General features: G+C 43.3%; 1 protein-coding gene and 1 pseudogene across 5 annotated transcripts in view; one reads left to right on the top strand and one right to left on the bottom strand.

The window, feature by feature from the left end:
* Positions 1-281: 281 nt before the first annotated feature.
* The window catches only part of DPYSL5 (dihydropyrimidinase like 5), a 97619-nt gene continuing 71002 nt past the window's right edge, over positions 282-26898 (top strand). For 2 of the 5 annotated variants that reach the window (XM_054244385.2, XM_017964484.4), the window contains exon 1: positions 282-431. The gene's annotated coding sequence lies outside the window, so the exon portion shown is untranslated. Of the gene's footprint in view, positions 432-646; positions 1174-1498; positions 1675-26898 lie in introns of those variants that run through there. The other 3 variants (XM_035273584.3, XM_054244383.2, XM_054244384.2) reach the window with 3 other exon arrangements.
* Positions 7804-8276, bottom strand: LOC100387545 (protein S100-A11 pseudogene; annotated as a pseudogene).

Below are 26898 nucleotides of genomic sequence, written 5' to 3'. Positions count from 1 at the left end.
GGAAACCCGAGGGAACGCGGAGCCTGGCGCGAGGGGGGTCAGCGAGTTCTCCGGCCGCGCCCTCCGACAGCTCTCGGACCCCGGCCCTGCCGCAGAGTCCGCCGGGAGTTGTAGTCCCCAGGAGGCGGCCGCGCACGGCGCCGAGGATGCGGGCGCCTCCTGTGCCCGCCTCTTCTTAACCTGCTAGCTACGGTGGGGAGCGGCGGGAGGAGCCGCCCGCGCGGTGATTGGTGGAGGCCGCTCCCAGCCCCCACCCGCGCCCCTCCCCCGCTCACCACTCCGGACTCCCGCGCTGGGCGCGCTGAGGCGGCTCCCGAGCGAGCGAGCGTGGAGCCGCCGCCGCCCCGAGCACCCGCAGCTTCGGCGCCGCGGCGAGACGGAGACGGACAGAGCAGAGCCACGGGCCCCCGCGGCCGCAGCATCCCGGAGGAGTGGGTGATGGCAGGGGGGTCGGTGGGCTTACCCCCCCGGGCTAGGACATCCTCCTCTCCCCCTTCTGTTTTTCCGTGAGGCTCACAAAAGGGCGGGGAGCTGGCTGCACCTGGGGCCCGGCCTCAGGGGACGCTGCGGGAGGTGTGGTTTGGGGTTGGGAGGTGGCCTTCGGGGCTGCGCCGGAGGGTTCTTGGGGTCCTCTTTGTACGCCCACAGAGCGCCGCGCCGGGCCTTGCTCACAGTAGGCGTTTAATGTGTGTGCTCGCGGGGTTGGGGAGTACTCGGGTGAGGAGGCGGCTCGGCCGAGGGATTTCGCGCCTAGCACGCAGTGGGCCGCCCCCCTCGCTGGGCGCGGTGCAGTGGACTGCTGGAGGGCTGGGCGGGGGCGGCTCTGGCCGGGGGCCAGTCCTGCCAGTCCCAGGATCCGCGCCGTCCCCGGTTCCACACACCACCCAGATACACACCCTCGGTCCTTCTCGCCTACGGGTTGCGATCTGCCCAGCTTGGACCTGACCCGACGGTCTGTTCCACCTGCCCGGCTGACGGAGCAGACGCCTCCAGAGGACTCGTCCGCCTCCTCCGAGCCACCCTCCCGAGCCACAAAGGCCTCCTGAGGCTTCCCAGCCCGGAGCAGGTGCCGAGCTGGGTCCCTCGGCCGGAGCCCAGCTTGGGAGCCCGCCTTGCAGCATCGATCTCGGCGGGCACGGACATCGCCGCCCCGAGCCTGGGGACGGGGCTGGAGTAGGAGCTGGAGAGAAGCCGAGAGAGGGCGAGGGGAGGCCTGGGTTGAGGAAAGATGGGGATGGGGAAGGCTGGGGAGCTCGGTGGGGACTGGTAGTGGGTCTGGGGGAGCAGGGAGTGGGAACTAGGGTTTGAAGAGGAAAGAGAAGGGGCAGGGGCGGGTCCGAAGAGCAAGGGATGGAGCTCTCAGTGCAGGTGGCCCCCGGGAAGGCTGAGTCTGCTGAAGAACGGGGAGGGGAGGAGGGATGCCGGCGGGTGGAGACCGCCTGGGTTTGAGGAGGGAGAACGAGAGGGAGGAGGAGACCCGCGATGTGCGGGGGAGGGAGCCTTCTGGGAAGGGGGGCCTCCGGAGGAGGGAGCAGCAGGCGGTTGAGAGGTGGTCTCGGGCCGAAGACCCTCAGCTCCAGGCGCTGGGCCCGGCGACCCAGGTGGCCGGCTGGGCGTGGCCTGCGGACCCTGGCTAGGGACCCAGGATAGTGGATCCAGGACCGAGCTGGCCCGGTGAGGAGCTTTGTCTCCAAGCTTTAAACCAGCTGGTAGCGACTCGCTTAGGGTTTTGAGATCTTATGCGGCGCCCCCGGCACGCCCTTTTCTCGAGGAGCTCAAAGGCTTTGCCCAGCGGCAGGTGCTGCCAGGGAGGCAGCAAACGGGACATCTCCCTTCGGGGAGACCCGGAGAACAATAGCCGACCCTGGTGTTCTCCCCATAACGAACCAGGGTCCATCCCCCAGGACGCAAGGGTGCGTTTTCTGGTACCGGCAATATTCCTTGCAGAACCTCCAGGCACGTGCTGTCTTTGGGGTTGTGTGGGGGCCCGACCCCGCCAGGAATCCCGGGTGGGAGGCGCTCCCCTCGCCTGGGGGCCTGTAGACAGCCCCTCCCGGCTGGGTACCTTCTGATGCAGCGCCGTCTGCCCAACGCTGTCTACCTGCAGCCAAGAGGCGGTGTGGTTAGCGGCGCGGAGCTGCTGGGCGGCGACGCAGAGACCAGAGGCTGTAGGTCGCCTCGGTGCAGCGCGGGTTCCCAGAGCAGCGGCTTTGTCTGCCGAGGCGGTCTGAGTCCGAGTATGCTCTCCTAGGGGGAGCCGTAAGGGTTGGTGCGGATTGTGGTGAAATTGCAGAGAAGCGGGTAGAAATGACCCGCCAAGGGTGCGGCTCTTGGTTTCTGAGCCGCTGCTAGGGGACCAGTGCTTTCCTTTGCCAGTGACCACACCCAAACCAGTGCGTCTTTTGCAGACTTCGCCCATATTGTCTGCTGACCTAAGACTGGGGTGGCTCTGTGCGGTGGCTGCTTGCCCATGGGAAAGCAGATGAACCGAATGGAAGCCTGAAACAGGCTTTCCGCAGCCTCCATGCACTCAGTCTCTTGCCAGCTGTCTAAACACCTTGCAAGTCAGCGCTGCAGCGCCTTGACATGTGAGGTGACAGCCAAAGACAGAATTCTGTGTTGCACTGTTGCTTTGATAATTGGTTAGCAGACAAGTTAAAGGTAAATCTTTAGCATAAAGTTATTTTAAATTGCCATTCATTAAAAAAAAAAAAGAGGCAGGAGCGTTTTTTGCTCCCAGACTGGGCAATACTTGGCATTGTGGAACTAGATGCTGCTTACATTTGCAACTAAGTTAACTGAGAGCCTGTTGGCCCTCTTAACCCAGCCTTGAAACCTCAGGATTTTCTTTCTTAACCAAGTTGGTGCATAAGGTGAAGCTGTGCTGTGGCTGTTGGCTCTTACCCAGGACAGATGATACTGGTGAAGGCCTCTTGTCTGGGTGTCCTTTCTGGCCATAGGGAGTCAGCAGTAGGCTATGTCTTGCTGCTTTTAAAGGATGGTGTTTTGAGGAGGTGCCTTGCAGAATTTACAAAACTGGTCTGGAAGGACTAGCTGGAACATTGCTCAGTTGTTTTTAACTATATTTTAACCAAATTATATATGCATATATTAATATGTATATACACATGTACACACATACACATACTATATTTTAACTAAATTATATATGTGTGTGTTTATGTATACACACACATACATACATTCAGAGAACACAAAAACTAGGAATCTCAATATTGGAAACCCAGACATCTGACAGTGAAGGTTTTTTTCTTGTGAGAGAGCTCTCAATGGGAAATGTTTTCATGTTATTACCCAAAGGAAACAGTTTCAGGAGGGAGTGTTTTGTTGGCTTATTCTTTTTTGTAATAATTTTATAGATTTTTTAAAGGATGTAATCCTCTTTTTTTTCTTTTTTTTGAGACGGAGTTTCGCTGTTGTTACCCAGACTGGAGTGCAATGGCAGGATCTCGGCTCACCGCAACCTCTGCCTTCTGGGTTCAAGCAATTCTCCTGCCTCAGCCTCCCGAGTAGCTGGGACTACAGGCGTGCTCCACCATGCCCAGCTAATTTTTGTGTTTTTAGTAGAGATGGGGTTTCACCTTGTTGACCAGGATGGTCTCCATCTCTTGACCTCGTGATCCACCCGCCTCAGCCTCCCAAAGTGCTGGGATTATATGCGTGAGCCACCGCGCCTGGCCGATTGTAAGCCTCTTAAAGCACTCTGTGAACATCCATCCCAATCTGTTCCTCAGGGCAGGGAACTCATAAATGAAGAATGCCAGTATGACCAGCCCATTTTTACAGGCAAGATGGAGAGAAGGCAGCTTCCCTCTCCCATCTTCTGCTGGTGCTGCTCCAGTAAAATACCTGGAAGACAGGACCCAGCAAGGGGAGAGGCAGGTGCCCCCAGAGAAGGACTTTATGTCCCCAGAATTCCAGGGTGCCCTTCTTGAGCTTGGGGACCTCAGCTAGGTACACAAAGATGTTCATGGGATGTGAAGACCTGATGGTTGTCAGCATAGCCTCTCTAGGTGCAAACATTAGCAGGAGGGTTGCATTATTCTTGATGCTTCTATCTCTGGAAAGAGTTCCACAGCAAGGGAAATTTATATAGTTGGCCAAAATCAGGTCTCGGGACTTGGTGTAAACTTCATTTATGGAACTTCCACATCTCATAGATATCTGAGAAATCCCCCCCTCCTTTTTTTTTTTGAGATGGAGTTTCACTCTTGTTGCCCAGGCTGGAGTGCAATGGTGCGATCTCAACTCACTGCAGCCACCTCCTGGGTTCAAGTGATTCTCCTGCCTCAGCCTCCCGAGTAGCTGGGATTACAGGCATGTGCCACCACGCCCGGCTAATTTTTTATTTTTAGTAGAGACGGAGTTTCTCCACGTTGGTCAGGCTGTCTCGAAATCCCAACCTCGAGTAGTCTGCCTGCCTCAGCCTCCCAAAGTGCTGGGATTACAGGTGTGAGCCACCATGCTCAGCCTCCCCTTCTTAATTTCTCCTCTGACCCAGGATTCTGTATGATCCTGCTTAGCTCCAAGGGACTGTAAGCCAAAGGACAGCATGACTATAGGCAGGTCTCTGGGGTAAAAGTAAATTGTTCACTTCATGTTCCTAGGGCATAGAAAAATATTGAGAGCCAGAGAAGTTGGACAGGAGTATCTGAAACCCAGTCTATCTTCCTAATAGGAAAATTTACCAGTTTCTGATAGAATCTGATCCTGTTTATCTTTTTTGTTCTCTGAGGTATAAGAAGATATTCCAGAAAAGTCTTCTAAGACTTAGTTCACAGGAATCCTGTAGAACAGAATGTCTTTATCAATGTGAAGTCCTATAGGGAAAACTCGGTGTAATATAGGAGCAAATGAGAATAAATGTGTTTTATCATTTTTCAAGTAAGCAGGTGTTTGATTTCATTGCACTGCTACTGGATAAATGAGAATTTCAAAATCGCTTTTCCTTACTTTTTTTATATGAAGATGAAAGTTTGAAATACCATAGCATGAATCTTTTGTGAGCTTTGATATTTATGTATAAAAGTGGGCACAAATTATACACTTGAACAAAAGATATTCAGGGAGGAACATGGTGTGTGATTGCTTCTACTTCAGTCTTGGAAATTTGTTTCATTTAAAATAAGCTGATTTAACCATTGATTGAACTCAGGCTTGCCAAGCACTCCCATCAATCACAGCCCCGTTTTGTACTTGTTCCCTCGCCTCCCTCCTCCCTCTTCACAATCCAGGCTCAGGTAGCATGCACATGAGGGAGAGCCCGAAAGCCTGGTTCAGATTTCACCTTGGCCACTTTCTGTTTATCTGTGCAATGAGGATGGTTCTGTTAGGTTGGTGCAGAAGTAATTGCTGTTTTTGCCATTACTTCTTGTTGTTGTTGTTGTTGTTGTTGAGATGGAGTCTCACTCTGTCACCCAGGCTGGAGTGCAGTGGCACGATCTTGGCTCATTACAACCTCTGCCTCCCGGGTTCAAGCGATTGTCCTGCCTCAGCCTCCCAAGTAGCTGGGACTACAGGCATGTGCCACCACGACCAACTAATTTTCGTATTTTTACTAGAGAGGAGTTTCACCATATTGGTAAGGCTGCTCTTGAACTCCTGACCTCATAAGCCACTGCACCTGTTCTTGCCATTACTTTTAATGACATAAACTGCAGTGACGTCTGCACCAACCTAAAAGTGTCTACCTCGGGGTTGTTCTGAGGTTTACATGAGTTAATGTTTAGCCCTGAGAGCAGTGTCTGGCACCTAGTAAGTGTACAGTAAAAGTTATCATCACCATCAGCAGTATCATTATATTCTCCCCCTAAAATGTGTGTCCACAAAAACAACACTGATTCCTCTTTTAATCTTTCATCCCAAGTGGCCATGGCAAGTTGCTGTAGGGATTAACAGTGGGAACAGAGGGAATGATTAGGACCCCTTTCTAAAACTCCCACTCTTGCAAATAGTAGAAATAGCTCTGTGTGGAGTCTGTTTCCTGGCAGCCTCTTTAAGCTCAGCTGTTTTTAGCAGCTGAGCACTTGGAGAATGAAGAGTGTTCCAGAAGTGCTGTGACCTCAGCTTTGCTGCATCATTCCTTTGAGTGGGGTTAGGCTGGCGTGCCTGGAGAGGAGCTGTTGTCCTAAAGCTGTTTAGTTTTTGTTGTGGGAAAGAGTCATTGTGTTTGGTTGATGGCAAATTGTTAGGAATAAAGATAGCTCAGGTTTTCCAGCTAAGAAATAAAGAATTTTGTGCAACTTGGAACCATAGAATTATTCTATGCCAGGGATGTTTCTGATTCCTACACATTAGGTTACTGTTATCATCCCCATTTTACAAATGTGGCAACAAAGGTAAAAAGGACACCCAGATGGGGATGTGGCAGAGCCTGGCTTTGAACCCAAGGGGTTTGATTACCATCTGTGTCCATCCTCCAGGATAACTGGACTTCTCCAGAAAAAACAGAAAATCAGTTCTCCAGAAAAACAGAACCAATAGGATTGGTTTATGCAATTGGAGAGGCTGGCAAGTCCCATATCTTCAGGGAAGGCTGGCAGGCTGGAAACTCTAGACAGGAGCTCGTAGTTCACTCTTTACCTAGAATTTCTTCTTTCTCAGGGAAAACTCAGTTTTTCTTTTCAGCCTTTTAACTAGTCATGTGAGACTCACCCACAGTATCAAGGAAAATCTCTTTTCCTTAAAGTCATCCATCCAGCCTGGGCATCATAGGGAAACTCCATCTCTACAAAAGTTTAAAAAAAAATTAGCCAGGCATGGTAGCACATGTCTGTGGTCCCAGCTACTTTAGAGGGTGACGTCGGAGGATTGCTTGGGCCTTGGAGGTCAAGACTGCAGTAAGCTGTGATTATACCACTGCACTTCAGCCTGGGCAACAGAGCAAGACTCTATCTCAGAAATTTAAAAATTTAAGAAAAATACAATCAACTGATTGTAGATGTTAACCACATCTACAAAATACCTTCACAGTAACACTTAGATGAATCTTTTATTGGATAACAGTACTATAGCCTAGCAAAGTTGACACAAAGAACTAATCAGGCCAGGCACGGGAGCTCATGCCTGTAATCCCAGCACTTTGGGAGGTCAAGGCAGGAGGATCACTTGAGGTCAGGAGTTCGACACCAGCCTGGCCAATATGGAGAAACCTTGTCTCTACTTAAAATACAAAAATTAGCCAGGCATAGTGGTACACAACCGTAGCCCCAGCTACTCAGGAGACTGAAGCACAGGAATCACTTAATCACTTGAACCCAGGAGGTGGAGGTTGCAGTGAGCTGAGCTCGCACCCTTGCACTCCAGTCTGGATGACAGAATGAGACTGTCTCAAAAAAAAAAAAAAACAAAAAAAAAAAAAGAAAGAAAGAAAGAAACCCTAACCATAACAGGATCCATGCTTTTAAACACTACCAAGAACCTTATGAGTTGGGTGTGAGAGTCACAGTAAACTAAATAATTTAGCGAGATGCTATCCCATTACAAAATGGTACACCTTACCTTGTTTAAAAATAGAATTCAGACCTCTTTTCTCTTCAATGTGGCTTCTAGCCCAAAATATTGCTCAGAGTAAGCATTCAACAGGTAATATTGAAAGAATGACTGACTGGATGGTTTTAGATGATATTTTACAGGATTTTCCAGCTACTGAGACTCTGGTGCCCCATTTAAATTTTTTTATTTTACTTTTATTATTATTATTTTATTTTATTTATTTTTTTATGTTTTAAAAAAGTGACATTGCTTTATTGCTATCTGCAGGTGGGCCTGCATGAGGTGGCTGGTGTGCTGGGCTCAAGGGTAATGTGTGGACTGTGGAGATGATGACAGAAAGGCTGGAAGCAAATGGGGTGGGTTTGAAGGCCAGGCCTAAGGGGTCCTCAGGTCCGCTTCTGGGAAGGGACAGCCTTGAGGAAGGATTCATGGCAAGCCATAGCCAGGCCACCAATCAGATTCAGGAATTCTGAGAAATCCAGCTGCCCATCACTGTTGGTATCCAGTCTCTTCATCATGCGGTCAAGGACACTGGGGTCCTTCTGGTTCTTTGTGAAGGCAGCCAGTTCTGTATTCATGAAGCTCAGGAACTCCCTCTTGGAGAGAGTGTAGTTGTAACCATCATTTCCAGCATACTTCTGGAAAACAGCAATCAGGGACTCGATGCACTGCTCAGTCTCTGTAGGGCTGGAGATTTTTGTCATGTTGGAGCTGAGTGAAGCACACGGGAGGCTGTGGCTGGGAGCGGCGCTGAGAGCTCTATTTTATTTTTTAAGACACAGTCTTGCTCTGTCATCCAGGCTGGAGTGCAGTGGTGTGATCTTGGCTCACTGCAACCTCTGCCTCCCAGGTTCAAGCAATTCTCCTGCCTCAGCTTCCCGAGTAGTTGGGATTACAGGCTTGCACCACCATGCCCTGCTAATTTTTGTATTTTTAGTAGAGACAGAGTTTCACCATGTTGGCCGGGCTGTCTCGAACTCTTGGCCTCAGGTGATCTGCCGGTCTCGACCTCCCAAAGTGCTGGGATTACAGGCATGCGCCTCCGTGCCTAGCCTCCCTTTTAAATTAAAAATCGTCTGGCCCAAGTAAGATTGAGGTTTTGTGAATGACTAGATTCTCTTGGGAAAAAAGGAGAACTTTTGCATTCTGAATTGTGCATGTGTCACTCCTCACCACCTAACATCTGTCCACTTTCCTTGGCTCAGCAAAGGGTTTGGGGTCTGTTGCTGCCTGGACTCCCTGTGAATGTGTGTCTCCCATACATTAGTAGTGCCCGGTACTCAATCACACCATCTTTGTATCACTCCAGTGTCCATTAGGCTGCCCTTTGTTGATTTCAAATCCGCCATGGGCTGGCTCGAATTTCTCAGGCCTTGGGTCTTTATTCTCCCTTCTTTTGTCTGGTCCTGTCCTTCCCTTTGTCCTTCTGCAGAGCAAGATCCACTATTGATACCGAAGTCACCTCCTTTCTCATTTTTTACTTCATATTTCTGACCTTGTAGATTGATATGTTTGTTCTGTTATAAAATACAAAAACAACCCCCAATTTTTTTCATTTAATGTCTTTTTACTCCTGTTTCCAGCATTTGTGAAACACTTTCAACCTAAATGAAGTCACTTAAATTTTTAATTTTTCTCTCTTGTCAAGCAGCAATATACATACATGAAACGGTCACTTTTGGGGGTACAGTGGCTGAGGGTGCATTTTTTTAAAAAACTTTTTAGTGAAGTGTAACAGATAAACAGAGAAGTGTACAAATCATAAATGGATAGCTTGATGAAACTTGCAGATGTAATCTGCACCAAATTAAGAAACAGAAGATTGGAGTCTCTGAGCCTACTATGGCTCAGAAGGCTGCCTGATTCAAAATCTTATTATTGAAAAAAAAAAAAAGAAACAACATTACCAATACTCAGAGTCTCTAGTTACTTAGTATTCTTCCTCCATATCCTCAGTCCTTACACATAGATCAATCAGCTTTCTCTGTTTTTGAACTTTTTACAAATGGAATCAAGTAGTCCATATTCTCTTGACAGTGGCTTCGTGTGCTCAGAGTTATATGAGATTTCTCCTACTGTTGTATTTAATTTGCTCATTTTCATTGCTGTATAGCATCCCATTGTATGCATGTACCAAATGTGTCAGTTTTGTTGCTAATGGTATTTGGATTGAACATTCTAATAGGTGTCTTAGTGAACATATGTACCCTTGACCCAGTTTCACTCCTAGGTATATAATAGGTGTATGTGTGTGTGTATGTATATATACACATACACCTATATACATACCTAGGAGTGAAATAAATTACTGGGTCAGGGGTACATATGTGTTCTGTTTTAGTAAATTGTGCCAAACACTAAGATTAATGGTGAAATTTAAAAAGGAATCCTCTGAGGTATGCAATGCAGTGATTAAACCAAAATCCTAAAGACTGGCCCAATATTGTGGTTTGATCAGAGGTTGGCTTCCAACTCTTATTCTTCAGTAAAAAGTAGAATTTTAAGCTTTATCTCTGACTCCATAGTAATCTATCAGTTAAAAAATTACATATACAATATATGCATATATATTATATATAATATATATACTACACTCGTTTTCAAGAATTGTCCATAAACAACCAGTTGATTGGCTGAAATGAACACTTTTAAACTAAACGGTGTACGTCTACCTTAGTCTTGGCTACAGCAGTTTTTTTAACTCATGTTTCTTAAGGAAAAGATGAAAATTAGATTATAAATGCAAATCGGTTCAAAGATCATTCCAGAGATGTCCTGACAGCCTCCGGCAAGATTAACGAGTGGTTTTTATTGTTAATTAATTTATATTTTTTGTATTGGGTCAAATCATGATTTTGAATTGTGTAATTTCTGTGGCTTATAAAAAGTCCCAGCCGGACCTGGTGGCTTATGCCTGTAATCCCAACACTTTGTGGAGCTGAGGCAGACAGATCGCCTGAGGTCAGGAGTTCGAGACCAGCCTGGCCAACATATAATGAAACTCTGTCTCTACTAAAAAATACAAAAATTAGCTGGGCATGGTGGCACACACCTGTAGTCCCAGCTACTTGGGAAGCTGAGGCAGGAGAATCGCTTGAACCCAGGAAGTGGATGTTGCAGTGAACCGAGTAACTCCACTGCCCTCCAGCCTGGGCAACACAGCAGGACTCTGTCTCTCAAAAAAAAAAAAAAAAAAAAAAAAAGTCTAGCTTGGAATCACAGACTTGAGATTTCTTGTTAGGGAATAGAATTATGACATTTATCTTATTTTTGGTAGGGTTCTGAAAAGACCTGAAATAGACATGATTTTTTACAGTTGGATTATAATGGAAAGAAACTCTGCAACTAATAAACATGAAGCACAAAGATATGAGCACTGACCTTCAGTCTGGTTGCATCTCATCATGTGGCCCAGGAGAGATGGCAGTGATGGTCATGGCCAGTGTGGGTAAAGGACAGTAGTTTAGGCATAATTATAGGATGGTAGTAATGAAACATGAGCAGCCAAAGGAGCCTGCCAGGGCAGTCATGAACTCCTGACTTGGCTGGTTTTTCCCTATGAGATCCATTCACAGCCCAAAAAACCATAGGGTTTTTCCCTATGAGATCCATTACTGAGAAATATTTTTTTAGCATGTGGCCTGCCATATTTGGTATTTGTCTTTATACAAACGAATGAGATCAAACTTAACATACCTTTAAAACCTAGACTTACTGCTTAAACTCTGAGTCCCTTAAGCACTTAGATAGTTCATATTTCATATCTTTTATAATACAGGATTTAACTTTTTTTTTTGAGACCAGAGTCCCACTGTCATCCAGGCTGGAGTACAGTGGCACGATTGGGGGCTCACTGCAGCCTCAATATCCCAGGCTCAAGCAATCCTCTCACCTTACTCTCCTAAGTAGCTAGGACCACAGGTACAGGTGCATGTCATGCCACCACACCAGCTAATTTTTTTTTTTTTTTGTAGAGATTGGGTCTCTCTGTATTGCCCAGGCTGGTCTTGAACTGCTGGCTAAAGCAATCCTCCCACCTTGTCCTTCTTAAGTGCTGGAATTACAGACATCCACCACCACACCTGGCCTAATTTTGTACTTTAAAACATATAAATCTAATACTCTAATATTTAATCAATTATAAACCACCCATAGATAATTTCGCTAGCCTAGCTAATGTAATTTTGGCTGATTCCATTCAAGCCTTTGTCCATATGTTTACATAAATTTTTAGAGTTGTTAGCACAGCATGGAAATTATTTCATACTCTGTTCTTTCATCAAAACTTTTCCATGTCTCTACCTGATTTACAAATGGAAGCTTTTAAGCGACAGTCTTCAGTTCCATTGGAATGTACTAGATTCCATTTTTAAAATCCATTTTGCTTTTATAAGTTATTAGATTCTATTTACACATTTACTGATTGATGAACATTAAAGTTATATCCAAATTTTTAATTATATTAGATAACACAACCATAAAACAATTCATATTGTTGTGAACATCACATACATTCTTTTCATACCTAGCTGATAGTATGTTTTTGAGAATAGAGACTGTGTTTTTTAACAAATGTTTTTGGTGTAGGGGGTAAAATTCTATCCATAGTACCTGATAGTTTTCACATTAAGAGAAGTGTATAAACACATGTTAATTCCTTTATTTCAGGACCAACTTCACAAAGTTTCCTGATCAGCAAATACTTATTAATAGCCTTAGTTGGCAAGTTGGTCATTGAAGAATTTGTGTGAAAGTAGGAATAAAATTGTATGAGATAATCAGTCATTAACAGGAATAATTCAGAGGATGAAAGATTCCAAGTGAAGCTGATTTTTATCAATTAATTCTATAAAATGGTATGGTCTCAGTAACAGATAGCATCTGAAGTTGGCCGTTATGACAGAAATTAAATGGTCTCGATGTTGCAGAGAGATTATTCAATTATGAGGCACACCCATTGCTAAGTTCTGAATATCTAGGAACAGAGTGCAAAGAGCCAGAAATGGAAATGAATGTTAGTGCTGCCTGGCAAGGGAGAGAGAGATTTACTGTCCGATAACTGTGCCCTTCACTTGCCTTGAGCTGTTGTTTGAGATGGGCTTGAATCTCCTCTCAGACGTGCACCTATTTCCTGAGTTGCCTGCAACAGGCAGTGCAATTTCCAGGAAGGAGCTAACGCATGGGAGAGAGCTGTGGTAGGAATCCTCACTGCTACTTTCTAGGCATGAGAGACCTTGGGCAAAGTCATTTTATCTCCCCAAGTCTGTTTCCTTGTGAATTAAAGAGATGTTAATATTGTCCTCACAGACTTCTAGAGGACTAAAGCGATAGTGTGCATTGAGTCTGGTGGGTGTGTGGTAAGCATTAAGTAGAGTGGATGGTATTGTCTAGATGCTAAGTTAGGTGTTTTGTAATATAAAGGCATATAGACTGGGCACTGTGGCTCACACCTATAATCCCAGCACTTTGGGAGGCCAAGGCAGGTAAATCACAAGGTCAAGAGATCGAGACCGTCCTGGCCAACATGGTGAAACCCCATCTCTACTATAAATACAAAAATTAGCTGGGTGTGGTGGCATGCACCTGTAGTCCCAGCTACTCGGGAGGCTGAGGCAGGAGAATCGCTTGAACCTGGGAGGCGGAGGTTGCAGTGAGCTGAGATGGCACCACTGCACTCCAGTCTGGCGACAGAGCAAGACTCTATCTCAGACAAAAAAAGGCATATAAAAACAATCAAAGGGACATACTGTCAAATGGAAACAGGCAGGACAATATGACAGTTGGAGAATGTAAACTTCTCCCCTCACATAAGGAGTTTAGCAAAATGTTTCTCCCTTCCTGTGTCTGTCAGATGAGAAGATGCAGACTGGGTGCTGTCCTGACCACTTTATGCCCTGTGACAGACACCCTGTGTTGCTGAGCTGTCACAATTCTTAATTGGTGAAAACTGGCAGATTTGCAGTTTGACACTATATAAAAATTAAAACTGCACATTCCTTTTAACCCAGCAGTACCACTGCTAGCAATTTTTCCTAAAGATATACAAGCACATATCCTTGATGAGAAATAGGAAGGGCTATTATTGCAGCATTACTTGTACTAGCAAAAATTAGATATGACCTATCATTGGAGAATTAATGAAATGCATTATGACACATCCTTACAAAGGAATACCATACAGCCATTACAAAGACTAAGGAAAATATTTCTGTTCTAATGTAGAACAATCTCCAATATATATCATTGAATGGGAAGAAAACAGTGCAGAGCAATATTTAATATGTGCCACCCTTTCTGTAATACATTATGTCATGTGAAATATATACATATATGCTTAAATATGCATAGACTGTCCTTGGAAGGAAACACAACAAAACCTACGATGGTGTGTGTCTCTGGAGGGGTCAGGGAGGACCTGGGAAAATTCACAATTTACATGGTTTTAAATGTTTATTATGTGTATGTTTTCCTTGTCTAAACAATAATTAATAATTTGGCACCCTTGGCTGGTTCTGGCTCACCCTGTCAGAGACTCAAGAAGACTTGAGAAAGGTGAAGTTCTTGGGCCCATGTGGATGGCTTATGTTCTCAAACAGACCTCCAGATGCAGGCCTCCGAAATAAGACACAAGCATGCAGAGTTGGGCTTTCAGGCTTACTGAACAGACAGATGTTTTTTTTGACTGCCCATTCAAACAAGAAAGGCTCTCGGATCAGGAAGTCGGAATGACCCATTATTGCTGACTATCAAATAGCATTTCTAATATTTCCCCTTTGAGGCTTTTTTATTCAGAGGAAAACTTGGTTGGATCTGTAGGACACAGAAGATGAGAAGCACTAACTGGGCATTGTGAACCTTCCCACAGTAATGTGTGTGTCTGCTCATCCCTTCATCCCTTCGTCCAGGCAGCAAGTGCTTGGTGAACACCTGCAGTGGGCCAGGTGTCATCACAGGATATTGGGGCTAAAAGAACTTTAGACAACATTCAGTCATATCACAGAGGAGGAACCCACCGGGCACTTCAGCTTCCAGTGAGTGGTATCGGTGCAGAGAGAATGTCTGGTGATTTTTGCCCTCTTTGGTCTCAGGTTTTGGGTTAGGAGGACTCTGGATGCCCCTATAGAGTTGGCTTCCTCATGTGGAGTGTTCATTTCATTTTGCCTTGTGTTTCAGTTACTTGTGGACATGTTTCCTCTCTAAGGACGTGAAAACTGATTCATGCCATTCCCCCACCCCCCAGACATGATCTCTAACTCCTGGTGTTCACACTCTTGGGTGAGTGTGGGCAAGACCTGTGACCTGCTTCTAACTAATAGGATACAACAGAGGTGATGGGAATGTCCTTTCCCTTATTATGTTATATAATACCTTATCTTGCTAGCAAACTCATTTTGGAGACTCTTTTTGCTTGATGAAGTAAGTGGCTATTTTGGAAAAGCCTACTTGGCAAGAAATTGGTAGCTTCTAGGAGCTGAGGGTGGCCTCTAGCTGAGGGCCTGCAACCACGTGGAAATGAATTCTGCCAACAATGTGAGTGAGTGGAAATACATTCTTCCCCAGGCAGGTCTCCAGATGAGAACACAGCTCATCCAGCATCTTGATTGCAGCCTGTGAGGCTCCAAGATGAGGACCCAGGGCTCCTGACCCACAGAGTGTGAGGAAATAAGCTTGTGTTGCTTTATGCCACTAAATTTGTGAAAATTTGTTACACAGCATAGAAAACTAAAACAGGGTTCTCTTTTGGCACTTGGCACAAGGCCTCTCAGCAAGTTGGTTATCAATGAATGTGTTGAGCTGAATTTATTTCTTTTTCTTTTCATGAATGTATCTCACAATAAATCCCTGAAGTGCTCTCACTTGGGTGGTCATATAATTTATATTTCAAAGCAGAGCGCTTTGTAGAGTGATTATTATTTGCTATTAATAATCTACTTAGGTATATAGGGATAAACTAGGTCTATGCCAGGCATCCTGGGAGGCATGTTCCCCCAAGCTATGATAATCTCATCATTATCATCCATGTTTTCCTGGCTCATTTTGCCCCTGAAGCCACTGCATATCTGTTGATTATTTTTCTTCTGGGTCTGCACTCTTCCTTCCCCCTCCCCATCCCTACCTGTTCCCTGGCTTCTGCCTGGATGTTGGCAGAGAGCCACTGTGTGCCTGACTGTGACAAAGCTGGTGGAAGTCACCGGGATGGCAGGCACATCCAGCCTCTGTGTGGAAGTCCAGAAGAGTCGGGGAGCTGTGTTGACCAAGTTGGTGGGAAGGGAGGCTGGGACGGAGCTGTGCAGAGGAATTTACCAGAAGCAGTTGTAGGAGTGATCAACACCCCATTACATGGCCCTTTTCAATGTGTACAGCCTATTCCAGAAGCTGTTTCTGCCTGCCCCTGGTGTTTTTTTGTTGGGTTTTGTTTGGATGGAGGGGAGGGGACTTGTTGAGGTGCCCTTTCCTTGAAATCCACTTTTTGGAATAGACCCTGTAGCATCTGACACATGCACTCTGAAGGCGTGTCTCCAACTCAGGGGGAAGAGAGGCTCCCCTTCCCCCACCACCCACCTCCAAAATTATCTTTCTTACAAACCATATCAGGAGCCCAGCCCCTTCCCATGCATCACCAGAATTCCCATGTAGTCCCAGCTGCTTGGGAGGCTGAGGTGGAAGGATCACTTGAGGCTAGGAAGTAGAAGTTTCAGTGGGCCGAGATCATGCCACTGCACTCCAGTCTGGGCAATAGAGCCAGACCCTGTCTCATAAAAGAAAAGAAATGACACACAGTTTAAAGGTTTAGCACCACAAAAGAGCTCCAGGAAGAAGTGCCTTACTCATGCCACACCCCTTGGGCCCCAGTCTGAAAGGGGTGGGCCTCAACAATACTGACAGCATCCAGATGGCTTTCCATCTAGAGCAGGTGCAGATCCCAAAGTAGGATTATTTGAGTAGATGATGGGAAAGGTGGGGAAGATGATTAACATTCTCTGAGCATCTGCCACTAGCCAAGCACCATCTAAGTACCATAGAAAGGAAAAGGTGGATGGAGGTGCTGGCCTTGAAGAAGTATCACTCTCTGGGTGCAGATTGTGCAACTGTCAGTAAAGTGACAGAGAATGACTAATGCGAACCATCCTGGCCATTGGGATGCAGCAAAGGTCTTCGCTGGTGAGGTGTTGGGCTGGATTTGGGAAGAGGATGCTAGGCCGAGGGATGAATTGAAGCTGCAGGAAGGGCCAAGCCCTTGTAGGGGAACCTGCTTGGCTGGCCTATGGGGGAGCAGGGAAGCTTGGGCAGCAGGGGAAAGGGGGACAGACTCCCAAGGTGACTGAGGGCAACTGAGCACATCCCTACTCCCCCATTTCCACCTCTTCCTGGCTCTTCACCTTTGGGGTCTATGTGCTGTGGGGAGTCCAAGGCTGCTGGGCTGAAGGAGGGGGCCCAAGAGGGTGGGAAATGAGGAGACCTTGTCTTCATCCATTCACACAGACCCCCTCATTGCCCTGAGCCTCCAGACCACCCTCAGCAGTTTTTCTTTCCTAATGAAAATCAGTGACAATACAATGATGAGTTTTGAAAATATATTTAGTTTAGTCTCTGCATATATTTAAATAAGAAAACTGCGCACAAATGTAATATGTTTTTCTCTCCTTTTGATTTTGTATTAAAATAATATCTCTTGTTCCTCCTTTCTTTGGGAACCTTTGTTCACATCCTTCCACATGCTTCAAATAGCCAAGAAATAGCACAGAAAGCATGCATGGTCTTTCCTCCTAACTGTAGAGTCCTCTGTTCTTTGTTAAGATATGGAGATAGGTTTTTGTGTTCATTTTTAAGTTCATGGTGAGCTTGAAGTAATCAGAGCATACTTTATTGTATAAAAATTTTATCATAATAGGTGTGGCCCATGAGAAAGACCTTACGGGTGAAGAGAGAGTCAGAAGGATGGAAAACATAGCTTATGGCTTTTTTGTCTGTGCTTTAAAATCCTCAGTTGTAAGCAATGAATTGGACATTTACAGAGACCTGTGCCAAGTATGAACACAGATGTCAACACAGAGATATCTGTAATACACAGCCCTTGCCCCCGCCAGCAATCACAGACTAAAATGCTAAGAGATAGAGACCTGCAATTCTTTTATTATTATTATTATTGTTATTTTTTTTTTTTTTTGAGACAGAGTCTCACTCTGTCACCCAGGCTGGAGTGCAGTGGCCTGATCTTGGCTCACCATAACCTCCACCTCCCAGTTTCAAGTGATTCTCCTGTGTCAGCCTCCCAAGTTGTTGGACCTACAGGCATACACCACCATACCCAGCTAATTTTCTACATTTTTAGTAGAGACAGGGTTTCACCATATTAGCCATGATGGTCTTGATCTCCTGACCTCGTGATCTGCCTGCCTCAGCCTCCGAAAGTACTGGGATTACAGGTGTGAGCCATTGCGCCTGACTGAGACCTACAATTCTTTAAGGCAGGGATTCTGTAACACTCATTTAGAATCCCACCATCAGAGATAGTGAGGAGCACCTGGTGGGTATTTGTCTGCATGGTGAGTAAAGGGATGTATGAGTTGGCCAGATGAAGGATAAATGCCCTGTGAATAGCGTAGCCCCTAAATGAGAATTCAGTGTGAAGGCAGGAAAGAGAATGTCTACGAGTTAAGCCTGGGTTTAGAACTTGCCCTTCCACACTTACTAATAATCTGTGTGGTATCAAGCAAGTTACCTAACCCTTCTGAACCCCTTGGCCTTATTCACTGCAGTGTTGCTGTAAGGATAAGAAATGAAATATAAAAAACATCTAGTCCTATGCATGACACAAAATAGGGGCTTAGTAGATTTGACTGGGTGAATGTGGTTTTCACCTGATTTTATTAACAATACATATTCACTGTGAAAAAGTAAATGATATGGTAAGGAAGGAAACAAAAAACACCTGAAATCCCACAACCCTAAAATAGCCACCAGTAGCAGTTTGGTGACCACCTTTCACGCATCTCATTATGCAGACACACATGCACATGCACACACACACACACACACACACACACCATGTTCATTCGAATTATGTTTTCTTTCTTTGTTAAGAAATGAGGCTTGGGGGGGTACTACGGGAGGGACAGCGGGGGATAGGGAGTTGGGGAGGGATAACATGGGGAGAAATGCCAGATATAGGTGATGGGGATGGAGGCAGCAAACCACATTGCAATATATGTACCTATGCAACAATCCTGCATGCTCTTCACATGTACCCCAGAACCTAAAGTGCAATAAAATATACTTTTTTAATGAGGCTTAAAAGAATTGTGATGTTCCCAATACAAAAAAAGATAAAGTTTGAGGTGATGGATATCTCAGTTACACTGATTTGATCATTACACATTATATACATACATCAGAATATCACACGAACACCCCAAACATGTACAACTATGATATATCCATAAAAATAAATTTAAAAATTATTATATTTGTGAGACGGTCTCACTCCATCCCCCAGGCTGGAGTACAGCGGCATGATCTCGGCTCACGACAACCTCCATCTCCCAAGTTCAAGCCATTCTCCTGCCTCAGCCTGCCCAGTATCTGAGATTACAGATGCGCACCATCACACCCAGCTAATTTTTTTGTATTTTTAGTAGAGACAGGGTTTCACTATATTGGCCAGGCTGGCCTCAAACTCCTAAACTCAAATAATCCACCCAACTCAGCCTCCCAAAGTGCTGGGATTATGAGCCATGACGCTCATCTTAAAAATTAATAAGACTCTTTTTCTCACCTCCAACTAAACACCACCTCCTCACCCTTAGGTAACCAACATAAACTGGGAGGTTTCCACCCACAGTTTATTCCATACATATCAATGTATATAAATATATATACATAGTAAATGTTTTTGTCCTTGTTAATTTTACCAAAATGGGACCCAGTTTAACATTATACCTGTGTGTGGGTGTCATGGATACATGGATTGGATTTACATTTTGGTAAAATATATCATCTCTGCAATTTGCCTTATCACTACATCTTGGAAGGGACTATATGCCAACCTTTTAGATCTTTTAAAAATTGCATAATATCCCATGGCATGGATAATGCTACAGTTTAGTCTGCCATTCTCTATTGATGGGCATTCAGTTTGTTTCCAGTTGTTTGTTTTTGCCCTGCCAACAGTGCTGCAGTGGATGGCTCGGTGCCTGTCTCCTTATGTTCTATTGTTTTTATTTCTATGGAGAGAGTCCTAGGCGTGAAATGCTTGGTCAGAGGTCCTTTTAAAATTTTAATAGAGACCTTTTCAGACTTTTTCAGAAGGGTACAATATTTCACATTTCCACCAGCCATGTATGGATTCTCCTCACCACCACTCCCAACTTGCTCCTCTCCTCCCACAAGATCTGCCAGTGTCAGATAGCGTGCTTGAATTTTCGTGATCTGATGGATATAAAAGTGATACTTCATTGTTACTTCCTGTATTTGCATTTCCTTGACTGCTGAAGAGGCTGAAAATCATCTCATATGTTGTTGGTCATTTAGATTTGTTCTTCTGCGTATCACTTACTGATGTCCTGTGCCCATCTTTCTCTTGCCTGTGTTTTTCCTATCAATATGTTAAGAGTTCCTTGCTGTCATATGCACTGCACATGTTTTCTCAGACTCTTTATCATTTATCTATAGTATCTTCCATTTTGCCAAGTTTTAACATTTTTATCAAGTCAGAATTGTGTATTTTCGTGTGTGTGTGTAGTTTCTGAGTTTGCACACTGAGTTAAAAGCTCTCCTACTCCTTGGTGGTACGTGTAGTTTCTCAGGTTGTCTTCTAGTCTTTTTATTGTTTTATGTTTTACATTTAAATAAATTCCAGATGGATTACACATTTTGGTATGTGCTGTAACGTAGGGAAGCCAGTTTAATTTTCTTCCAGATGAATAACCAGTTGTGCTCACATCATTCATTGCATAAGTCATTTTGCCCACTGAGTTGAAATACCACTTTTGTTGGATTTAATTGAAATCTGCTACCAAGCACTCTATTTGGCTCTCTTTATCTGTTGATACCACACAGTTTTAACTATAGTGATTTCGTAGAGCATATTGTAATATCTATCAAGGAAGCCCTTCATCTTCCCCACACTGTTCCTTTTATAATTTTCTTGACTCCTCTCAATTCCATTATCTATTTCATTTCATTTATATATTAATTTGGAGAAAATTGACATTTTATGATATTACTTCTTCCCGTCTAAGCATATATTTATTTCATTTTGTTTGGAATCTACTTTTCGTACTTTGAGAAATTCTTTAGGAATCTATGCCTTTCTTGGTTTGTTTGTTTGTTTTTTGAGACAGGGTCTTGCTCTCTTGCTTAGGCCAAAGTGTAGTGGCACAGTCACAGCTCACTGTAGCCTCGACCTACTGGGCTCAAGCAATCTTCCCACCTCAGCCTCCTGAGTAGTGGGGACTACAGGTTCATGCCACCATGCCTGGATAATTTTTGTATTTTTTGAAGAGACAGGGTTTCACCTTGTTGCCCAGGCTGGTCTTGAACTCCTGGGCTCAAGTGATGCACCCACCTTGGCCTCCCAAAGAGTTGGGATTACAGGCGTGAGCCACTATGCATGGCCAGCCTTTCTTAGTATTCTTTTTTTTTCTTTTCTTACTTTCTTTTTCTTTTCTTTTTTGTTTGTAAGGCTGTATTGAGGTGTAATTTACATACTATAGCATTCACCCATTTTAAGTGTATAATTTACTGAATATTCGATTTTTACAGAGTTATGTAACCATCAAGTAGTCTAATTTTAGAAAATGTCCATCACTCCACACAGACACTGTGAGGCCATTTGCAGTCACTTCCCATTCCCACCCCCAGCCCTAGGCAGCCACTACTCAAAATAGATCAAAATAGAGAAAATACTCTATATATAGATTTGCCCTTTTTGCACCGTTCTTAGTGTTTTATTCTTTACAGTGTTTTTCACTGTTGTGAATAGAACATTTTTTCCTCCTATTTCTTGCTAGTCATTTGCTATTAAAAAAACTGATTTTATTATATTTATCATATAATCCATTATCTTACCAATTTTCTTAGGTTTTCTTATACAGCTATAACATAATGTATCTCTTTATTTCCCCATGTTTATTCTGAGGATTAATTTTCTATCTTACTGCAAATTCTGGCAACTTGTAAACATTGTTTAATAATAGTGGTCAGGGAAGGCATCCTTGCTTGATTTCAATTTATAATGACTGACTTTAGTGCTTTACTCATTAGTCATATTTGCTGTTGGTTTTTGGTAACGTGTCTTGTTACACTTGAATCCTTTTGTTCTGTTCCACGGTTCTTAGAATTTTTACTGGGAATGACATTTCATCAGATGTCTTCAACTTTTATTTATTTTGATTGTTTTTTCTCATTTGATTTGTGGATGTAAAGAACGATGCTGCTAACTTCCATGATGAATTGTACTTGGCTTATGGAATAAACCCAGACAGGTCAAACTGTGTTATCCTTTTGGTACACTGCAAATTGTTTACAACTGTAGTTTGTATCTTTCATTATCTATGTTCATGAGATTTGTCCAAGAATTTGCTGTTTTAGTGCTGTCATTATTAGGCTTTGATATCAGGGTTATACTGGTTTTTAAAAATGAGTTGGTTGGATGCGTGACTGTAATCCCAGCACTTTGGGAGGCTGAAGGACCACTTGGAGCCCAGGAGGTTGAGGCTGCAGTGAGCTATGATTGTGCCACTGCACTCCAGCCTGGGCGACAGAGTAAGACTCCGTCTCAAAAAAAAAAAAAAATTAAAATCAGTTCAGGAGCTTGTCATCAAACTGTCATTTTTTGACAACTCTTGATGGACTGGTAGAGGCAGGGCAAGTCAAAACAACAAGGTTGAAAGGGAGTTATCTTTCCATTCTGTTTGTCTTTTAAGCCTGCTGTGTAGTAGGTAATAGTTAATATATTTCCTTAATTATTGGCTAGAGCTGCTCTGCACATTGCCTTAACCACTAGCCACATATGCCTATTTAAATTAAAATGAAATAAAATTTAAAATTCAGTTCCTCAGTCATACAAGCCACTTTTCAAGTGCTCAGTAGCCACATGTGGCCAGTGGCGCCACACTAAACAGCAAATCGGGTCAGCAGACCATGTTCAGTGGAGTTTTTGTACAGCCTGGTGAGCTAAGCATGGTTATTACCATTTTAAGGGGGGAGTTAAAAGAAAAAAGAAACGTGACACAGCCTGTGACTGTGGCCCACAGAGCTTAACCTATTTATTCTCTGGCCTTTTACAGAAAAAGTCTGGTGGTCCCTGATTGAGAACATTGTCTCCTGACTTGAGTTGCTTGCCTACTCCTTCCCATCATTTTTATGATTAACTACCATCTATATGATTGTTTACTTATTTTTCTTTAAATAGGTTTAAATTTTTGAAAGAAACATTATGTCAACATCATAAATAGAAATATTTACTTATATTTTTTACTTACATTTTTGAAAGAAACATTGCCTTTTTTTTTTTTAAGACAGAGCCTTGCTCTGTCGCCCAAGCTGGAGTACAGTGGCACCATCTCAGCTCACTGCAGCCTCCACCTCCCAGAGTCAAGGGATTCTCTGCCTCAGCCTCCCAAGTAGCTGGGATTACAGGTGCATGCCACCACACCCAGCTAATTTTTTGTATTTTTAATAGAGATGGGGGTTTTGCCATGTTGGCCAGGCTGGTCTCAAACTCCTGGCCTCAAGTGATCTGCCTGCTTTGGCCTCCCAAAGTGTTGGGATTACGGGCATGAGCCACTGCACCCAGCCAAAAACATTACTTATTTTTTGAAAGAAACATTATTTCTTACATTTTTACCTAAAGTTTTGAAATTTACTTATATTTTTGTGGTTTTTTTTTTTTTTTTTTTTTTGAGATGGAGTCTCGCTCTGTCACCAGGCTGGAGTGCAGTGACGCAATCTCAGCTCACCGCAACCTCCAACTCCCTGATTCAAGCTATTCTCCTGCCTCAGCCTCCCAAGTAGCTGGGATTACAGGCACGTGCAACCATGCCCAGCTAATTTTTGTATTTTTAGTAAAGACAGGTTTCACCATGTTGGCCAGGATGGTCTTGATCTCCTGACCTCGTGATCTGCCCGCCTTGGTCTCCCAAGGTGCTGGGGTTTCAGGTGTGAGCCACCACGCCTGGCTGAAATTTACTTAAATTTTTGAAAGAAACATTGTTTCTTACATTTTTACTTAGTTTTGAAATTTACTTAGATTTTTTAAAGAAACATTATTTCTTACATTTTCGCTTAATGTTTTGAAATTTACTTAATTTTTTTTTTAAGTTTTTGAAAGGAACATATCAATATGAGAAATAGAAACATTTGTCATTAATAGGTAACTAGAAAAATGAATACAATGAAAGCCAACAGTATTATTAAATTCCAATTACAAATTAGACCTTGTTCTTCCCTTTGCTAAAAAGAGAGATTAGTTAAGTATGAAGTATTAGAAGATACACACTCACCAGCTAAGATATTTTCCTTGATGTAATCAGACATGAAGAAAGAGAACTGAAAAGGGAACTGCCTCCTCACTCATAATTCTGTGTCATTTAAGTCCAGGCACATGTACCTCCTTGTACACGTGTTCTCAGCTTTGGAGCACTGGGCTGAGGAGAGAGGCGAGCAGGGAGCATGAGTCTGGCTAGATGATGGCTGGGGTTGAGGAGCAATAGTTAGGCACCTGCCTTACCACTGCCAGCTAAAGGATCCACAAGACATCATTTGTATTCTCTTTGTTGTGAAGGTTAGAGCACCAGATGTAAATTTATAACTGGACTCTGTCATTCCACAGAATACTCCACAGAAGTGTCATCTAAGTAAAAAGCTTAATGATGTTTTCTCAGCTTTTATTGATGTTTGCTCTATATTAAAAATGGCCATTGGAAAAATAACTCCGTACCTTCTGCAAAACTGCACTCAAATATATATTTATTTTTCTTAAATAGTAATTCCATAAATTCCTTCTAGAATTTTTGTTTCCATGTAGAACAGACTTTTTCTAAAATATTTAGACTGAAACCTCTTTTTAATGTTTCCTGGTGGGTGAATCAGAGCCTTCTTTTAATCCAACAGTAGTAAGGGTTTCCCTTTCCCATACCATTTCCCCTTTTGTTTGAACTGCTAGGAAGTTTAGTACTAAATGTAATTCCTATTAAATTATATGTTTTTTTTTTTACTTCTCTTCAGCAATCCCCTTTTAGATGCAGTTTTGTTGTTTCTAAATCAACATTGTTGAGGTATAATTTATATACAATAAACAACAATTTTTGGTGTCTAGTTCAGAGTTTTGATATTTTTATATACTTGTGTAATCACTATCACAATCAAGATATGGAATATTTCTATTATCCCAAAAAGTGCCTTTTTCTAGTCAATCACCCTTCTTCTCCACTACCACCTCCCCTCACACTCCCCCGTCGCCCTCCGGTAATCAGTGACCTACTGTCCCTATAGATCAGTGCCTCAGAGGACATACAGCAATGTCTGGAGACGGTTTTGGTTGCCACAGCTGGGCAGTTGCTCCTGGAATCTAGTGGGGAGAGGCCAGGAATGCTGTTAAACATCTACAGTGCACTAGATAGCTCCCAGGACAAAATATTAACTGCCCCAAAACTTCCAATAGTGCCAAGATTGAGGAACCCTGATCTGATACAAATGGGGTGTGCAAATGATAGTCTGCAGGCCAAATCCAGCCTTGTCACCTGTTTTTGTATGGCCCATAAGCTGTGCATGGTTTTCACATGTTTAAATGGTTGAACAATTCAAAGGAAAAATAGTATCTCATGAAAAATGTTCTGTTCCATCTGTAAATGGATTAGACGATGTCCACCCACACTGGTGAGGGGTGGTTCTTCTTTACTCAGTCCACTGACTCAAATTCTAATCTCTTCCAGAAACACCCTCACAGACACACTCAGAAAAAATGTCTTACCATCTATCTGGGCATCCCTTAGCCCAGTCAAATTGACACATAAAATTAACCATTACATCATTCTACTGGGCATAGAGTGGTATTTCGTTGTGGTTTTAATTTGCATTTCCCTGATAACCAATTATGTTGAGCATTTTTTCATGTGCTTATTTACTATTTGTATCTTTTTTAGTTTCTCTTCAAATCTTTTGCTCATTTTTTTTTATTGCATTGTCTTATTGAGTTGTAAGAATTCTTTATATTCTGGATATAAGTCCTTTATCAGATGTAGGTTTTGCAAATGTTTTATCCCAGTCTATGACTTGCTTTTTCATTTTCTTAACAGGATCTTATGAAGAATACAAGTTTTAAATTTTGATAAAAGTTTCATTTATCAAATTTATCTTTTAGGTTCATGCTTTTTTATGTCCTAACCCAAGATCCTAAAAACTTTCTCCTATATTTTTTCCTAGGAGTTCATAGATTAGCATCTGTGATTAGATATATGATCCATGTTGAGTTCACTTTTTTCCCACATAGATATCCATTTGTTCTAGCATCATTTGTTGAAAGACTACTCTTTCCCTCATTAAATTACCTTGATACCTTTATCAAAAATCAAGTGAACCTATATATGTAGGTCTATTTCTGGAGTCTCTATTCTGTATCATCCATATATTTGTCTGTTCTTAGACCACTACCACACTGTCTTGATTACTGTAGTTTTACAATATGTCTTGACATAAGGTTTTAAAAAAGCAGGAGGTGTCTGACTTCATGTGGCATTTTCCAGGTGTCTCAGGAGGCTCAACCTTTGCAGGGAGACCTGAATTCTGGAAGCGAGTGAGAGGTGTGGCTGCTGATCTCTGGGCTTGATTCGAACATTGTTCTTTTTCAAAACTGGTTTGCTTATTCTGGGTCCTACATATCTTATATAAATTTAATATCAGCTTATCAATATCTACAAAAAGACCCATTAGGATTTTAATTGAAGGTATTTTGAGTCTATAGACCAGATCAAGAAGAATGAACATCTTAACAGTATCTATTATTGCAATCTAGAAACCTGATATATTTCATTTATTTAGTTCTTCTCTAATTTCTCTCAACAATATTGTATAGTTTTCATTGTATAAGTTTTACAAATAGTTTGTTAAATTCATCCTGTTTTCTAATCCCATTATAAGTGAGATAAATATGTTTTAATATTGTAAGCTGCTTCATTCCTCCAGTACTCAGAAAAGCAATGGATCACTTGATTTGCAACAGAATAAGGTAGATTGGGTAGGAGCTAGGACTAGAGTGGGTTGAGGGTGGTGAGGGGACAGCTCATCAGACACTGGAGAATCTGCATTCCAGTGAGCAAAATCACCTGACAGCAGCCAATGGATAACCCAGGTGGGCATTTGGGGTGAAAACAGGAAGGAAAG

This window comes from Callithrix jacchus, chromosome 14, assembly GCF_049354715.1.
Source record: "Callithrix jacchus isolate 240 chromosome 14, calJac240_pri, whole genome shotgun sequence".
NCBI lineage: Eukaryota > Metazoa > Chordata > Mammalia > Primates > Cebidae > Callithrix > Callithrix jacchus.
The sequence above is the reverse complement of the archived record's forward strand: the minus strand, read 5'-3'. Positions and strand labels throughout refer to the sequence as shown.